The 6000-nt window shown below is 45.6% G+C and overlaps 1 pseudogene; it reads left to right on the top strand.

Moving 5' to 3' along the window:
• Nucleotides 1-4427: 4427 nt before the first annotated feature.
• On the top strand, nucleotides 4428-5143 carry LOC136398560 (vesicle transport through interaction with t-SNAREs homolog 1B pseudogene; annotated as a pseudogene).
• The last annotated feature ends 857 nt before the right edge of the window (nucleotides 5144-6000 follow it).

Here is a 6000-nt window from a genome sequence, read left to right as displayed (position 1 = left end):
TCCTCTGGGACAGCACCTGTGACTCCATTTTGAAGTGGCTCCATTTATACTATTTTTATAAGTCTCAAATTCTCCCCATCTGTCCTTGGGCATATGGCCTTGTTCTTTTTTTTTTTTTTTTTCCACTTAGTATTAGATATAATTTTTTTTCTGATCACTGTCTCAGTCCCCAACTTTTAGGATGTTAGCCAATTCTTTTTTCTACCATCATCTTAGGTCATTTTCAGAAGTATGTGTGTTAATGTATTTGTCTAAATGTATACACAGGCTAAGAGTTTATGCTTTGTAGTCTCCAAACACAACTTTCAGGTCTTCACTCCATGAACAATAGTTCCAGAGTTCTGGCTGGAAGTGCAACCATCACAAAGGATTGTGGGTGGTTAAAAAAAGGGGGTTTCTGCCCTGGCCAGTTGGCTCAGCGGTAGAGCGTCGGCCTGGCGTGTGGGGGACCTGGGTTCGATTCCTGGCCAGGGCACATAGGAGAAGCGCCCATCTGCTTCTCCATCCCCCTCCCCTTCCTCTCTGTCTCTCTCTTCCCCTCCCGCAGCCAAGGGTCCATTGGAGCAAAGATGGCCCAGGCGCTGGAGATGGCTCCTTGGCCTCTGCCCCAGGCGCTAGAGTGGCTCTGGTCATGACAGAGCGATGCCCCGGAAGGGCAGAGCATCGCCCCCTGGTGGGCAGAGTGTCGCCCCTGGTGGGCATGCCGGGTGGATCCCGGTCGGGCGCATGCAGGAGTCTGTCTGACTGTCTCTCCCCGTTTCCAGCTTCAGAAAAATACAAAAAAAAAAAAAAGAGGGTGGGGTTCTGACTAATCAGGTGGCACTTAAAATTCTCTCTGCCACAGAAGGTCAAATTTGGTTTAAACCAATCCTTCTCTAACTTCTCAAAAGAAGCACCTGGTTAAAAACGCAAACTGCAGAAGCCATCCTCAACACCCTGAAGTGTATCCTCCAGGAAAGGCACAGTAGTTTCTGAAAGTGACCCTAGGTGATTTTTAGATGGGACAGCTTTTTTTCTTTCCTTCTTTTTTGTTAAATAATGTAATGCCTCCTCACTAGAGATTCCAGTGAGGGGAGGGGAGGTTTGCTAGACTTATGCTTTTGGACACTTCCAGGAGTGCCTGATACGCAGTCTTTTGATCGTCATTGCTGACCTCCAGACATACTTGACCATATTTTCACCAATTAGATCATTGGCTTTTAAGCAGTCTAGCTTCAACTTGGCTTTGTAATAATGACTTCAATTCAGTTTTTCTCTTTTCTGGATAAGATATAACTTAGTTTTGGTCATCATAATCATTAAAAAAAAAAATTCTGCTGTTGCCTGACCTGTGGTGGCGCAGTGGATAAAGCATCAACCTGGAAACGCTGAGGTAGCCGGTTCAGAACCCTGGGCTTGCCTACAGGGCACATATGGGAGTTGATGCTTCCTGCTCCTCCCCCCTTCTCTCTCTCTCTCTCTCTCCCTCTCTCTCTCTCTCTCTCTCTCTTCTCTCTCACACACACTCTCTCTCTCCCCTCTCTATAATGAATAAATAAAATTTAAAAAAAAATTCTGCTGTTGAACGCTGTGCTCTGCACTGGGTGAGGTACTTCACGTGCACACAGTCATTTCATCCTCTAACAACCCTTGGAGGCTGGTTCTATTGATAGCCCGACTTTACAGATGAGAAAACTGAGACAGCGGTTAAACAGCTTGCTTATGGCCACCCAACTAATAAGTAGGAAAGCCATTCTCACTGAATCCCGGGCTAGTCACTGAGAGCTATACCCCTGTGCTCTGCCTGCCCAAACTGACCCACTGGCTAGGGTTGTCCCAAGCCAAGAAGCCTCCAATCCCATGACCAGTTTCCCAAGGAGAGAATGGGGCTCCATCTAAAAGCACACACACCTGCTTTGTGGCAATCCAGCAATGGTAAGCTATGTTTGAAGTACCTTTATGTCAATAATTCTCAGTTGATGATACATCAGAATTAGCTGAGAAGGTTGTTAAATATACAAATGTTAGGTCCTATCCTCAAAGAGTCTCAGTGTGTCTGTGGTGTAGCCAGCAGCCTGCATTCTTATAAGTATAGCTAGTCATTCTGATGCAAGTAATTGAAAGGAGAAGCTGAGCCTGGCCAAGTGGTGACACAGTGGATAGAGCATTGGCCTGGGAAGCAGAGGACTCAGGTTTGAAACCCCAAGGTCGCCAGCTTGAGCATGTGCTCACCAGCTTGAGCGAGGGGTTGCCAGCTGCAGTGTGGGATCAGAGACATGACCCCAAGGTCACTGACTTGAGCCCAAGGTCACTGGCTCAGCTGGAGCCCTCTAGTCAGGCACATATGAGAAAGCAATCAATGAAAAACTAAGGTACCACAATGAAGAATTGATGCTTCTCATCTCTCTCCCTTCCTGCCTGTCTGTCCCTATCTGTCCCCCACCTCTCTCACTGGGGAAAAAAAAAAAAAAGGAAAGCTCTAAAAAGAAAAAGGGGGAGGGGGACAAAAGAAGGAAGGAAAGGAGGGAGGTAGGGAGGGAAGAAAGAAGGAAAAAGTGCTCTGAGAGAAGAATCAGCCCTTGACAGAAGGATAAGTATCCTAGGTATCCCTTCCCCACATGTCCTCCCACCCTCATGGAGGGTACAGGAAGCTGCATCCTTAGTGATTTCATGTTTATTTCTCCATCCCTGGATAATTTCTACTCGTCCTTCAAGGCCCAGTTCCCATGTTATACTTCCACTGTGCTGTCTTTTTCTGTGGCTCCAGAAAGTTAAGGAGGCTATCCTCAGGAATTTCATAGCCCTCAAATCCAGGCACTGGGGCATTTTCTTTATTACATTGGCTCAACGGGTGATTTTCACTGCTTAATGCTTTGTGGGTGACTTATTCACCTTGCAGAAGTGAAGCCACAATTCTCAGGCTGCTGCCTGCTGAGTTTCAGCTGGATGGCCGAGGAGCTAGAGGAGGCCCAGCTGTTGAGCAGCATCCAGGTGGCCTGAGAAGATGTTGAAAGGCTAACAAAAGCTGTTAATGCTACAGAAGTGATACACCCACACCCGAGCCAAAACTCCCAGCTCTTGATCGCAGTGACCCTGCCAGTGCCTCACCCAGTTAGGTACGTGGTAGGCTCTAAATCAAGGATGCTGATAGGTTTCCTGGAGATTTTCATCTCTAGTCATGGAGTAGCAGCTGCCTGGAAAGCTCCACAAACAGGATGAGAGGCAGTGTCAGGTTCCTTGGCAAAGAATGCTGAGTGATTATTGATGTCTGGAGGGACTTGCCTGCCACTTGTTTGCCAGTTAGTTTGCATTAGTATCCTGGGGCTGCCAAAACAAATTACTACAACACGGTGGCTTACAACAATAGAAGTTTATTCTCTGACAGTTCTGGAGGCCAGAAGTCCAAAATTAGTATCGCTGGACCAAAATCAAGGATTGAGCTCCCTCCAAAGGCTGCCTTGCTTCTTCCAGCCTCTGGTAACCCCAGGCATTTCTTGACTCAAAGCCACATAAATCCAATCTCTACCTTCATCTTCACATTGCCTTCTTCCGTCCACTTCCTTTCTTTTATAAGGACTCTTGTATATATATTCTTTATGGGAGACGCCTGCCCCACCCCCAGCCCCCACCACACATTTATTCCAGCTCTTTGAAATACTCTGTGGAAAGGTAAAAGTTCAGTTCAGTAATAAACTTAATAATGAACTGAGTAATAAACTCAGAGTTTACTCAGTGGGGAAAAGGATCTGGATTTAGGGATCCAGCCTTTAGGGATTAGGGCCTATGCTAAATCCAAGATGCTCTCATCTTCAGTTTCTTGATTACATCTGCAAAGACCTCTTTTCCAAATAAGGTCACATTCACAGATGCCAGTGGTTAGGAATTAGGAGGACACAATTCAACCCCCTACACCAACCTTATATTAAATAAATGGCATTGATTAAGTAACCTCTAACCACTTTGTTCCCCACCTCCCATGCCCCATGTTCAAATCTTTAACACCTAATGCTGGTAAACCTCTCAGCACACCACGGACAGGCCTGCCCTGGTGTCAAGTTTGGCTCATTACAGGCCTTCCCTCCAGCAGCTAGGACAGCAGAGGGTGCAGAGGACTGAGAGAATCAGAAAGTCTTCCACTCTCACAACGATAATAAAACGAGTGCCACGCCCTCTCTAAACATTACCAGAAGATCACTGTGCGGAATCTCCCCCAAGGGTGTAGTAGATGCAGAACCCAGTATCTGAACCTGTCTGGGTCAGGGCCACGGTCAGGTTGTCCTTGATTCACTGACTCATGCAACCCCCTGAGATCATTCTGTCCCATCCCAATTTAAGTAGCTCCTGCTCAAAGTCACCCAAATCAGCAAAGGCAGTGGTAGTGGTGGTCATGTGATGCCTGCAGTAGGGGTGGGCTCCGTGCCCAGAATCTCTGCAGCCACTCCTGCAGCATGGCCACCTCTACAGCCTCCTTCAAGTATTTCCAGAAACTGCACGAGATCTTCGATGGCCTCCATGAAGACCTGTGAGGGGTGCCAGAATCACTCCTGGAGACTAGAGGAATGGAAGAAAAAGTTAATCAGAGATTTTGATGAAAAGCAACAAGAAGCAAATGAAACTCTGGCAGAGATGCAAAAGGAACTATGTTATGCACCCCTCTTTTTCCCTTACCCTATGATGTCTAAGCTTCAAAACTAATGGAAGGACCTTGCCAAACTCTACTGGGAACTGAAAAGCACATCTTTAACAGCCATGTCTGGGGGCCAAGAAGACATGAATGTGGCACATACACTGTAGAGAATGAGCATATGAATGAGCTACAGTCTCAAAGGACATTGCTTTTGCAAGACACTGACAGCCTGAACTGGGCCACCCACGTATTGAGCAATTTCATGGGATTGCCACAGAGACTGACTGGATTGGTTCAGAAATCATACAAGAGCTGAGGGAGCAATATGACCAGTTGGAATGTGCCAAGAATAGGCTGGTAAACACAAGTGAAAACTTGAATAAAAGTCAAAAGGTTCTCTGGTCAATGTCCACAGAAATGACAACCAACAAGCTGCTACTTTCCATTGTCATCTTACTGGAGCTAGCCTTCCTGGAAAGCCTGGTTTATCACAAATTCTTTTGCAAGATTGAACTTCCGGCAGGGAAGGGTTTGTGAACTAGAACTTTGACCCTGTGAGTGAATAGTGTTAGAGATGTGAAATAAGCATATTGCTGCTGTCAGCTAACAGTTCAGGGAGGTACTGTGTAGCCAGACTGAGGGAAGAGGAGGGAAGACAGAAAATCATCAAATGTGAAGGAACAGCAAGACCAGTGTAATATTCCAAGATAATAAATGCTGCTTATGACTTCGTTAAATCAAAACAACAACAACAAAAACTACCTGCTCCAAATTCCCCCTGCCACCTGTTGTGTGGTCCATCCTGGAGCTGCTCAGTTCACTTCTCTGAACCTCACTGCTAAATCGATAGATAATAAAAGCTACAGACTCCAGCCAGGACAGAAATCAATAAACAGACCCTCCCTCACTGGCTTATGCAGAGGGTTAGTTAAATGAGTAATTGTGAAGGTTTCAGGCCCACAGCTGGCATTCCAAAAGCATTTTATTATTATTATTATTATTATTATTATTATTATTGACTAGCTGTCCCCGGCCATGCATTGCTGTGGCTCAGTCTGGTTAAATGGAAAAGAAAGAAAAGAGAAAGCACACGTTTCTAATATGTTTAATTTCACAATGCTTGTGGGTATACAATAATTTTTGTTGTTTCATTGCCTGTGCAGATATAGAGATTGTCTGGTTTGCCGACTCTAGAACACGCAACGTATAATTGTCCATGTGAGAAGCAATCTGTCTGGATATAAACCGCACAATTCTAAAGATTGGCCCTGAGCTTTGTTGATGGTGATTGCAAACGCCAATCAAATTGGGAACTGCAATCTCTTAAGTTGAAATGGCATATCCATTGGAATCACAGGAAAGAGAGGAATGAGGACATCTCACCTTTGAAAGGT

The sequence above is a fragment of the Saccopteryx leptura genome, chromosome 3 (genome assembly GCF_036850995.1).
Source record: "Saccopteryx leptura isolate mSacLep1 chromosome 3, mSacLep1_pri_phased_curated, whole genome shotgun sequence".
Classification (NCBI taxonomy): Eukaryota; Metazoa; Chordata; class Mammalia; order Chiroptera; family Emballonuridae; genus Saccopteryx; species Saccopteryx leptura.
The sequence above is the reverse complement of the archived record's forward strand: the minus strand, read 5'-3'. Positions and strand labels throughout refer to the sequence as shown.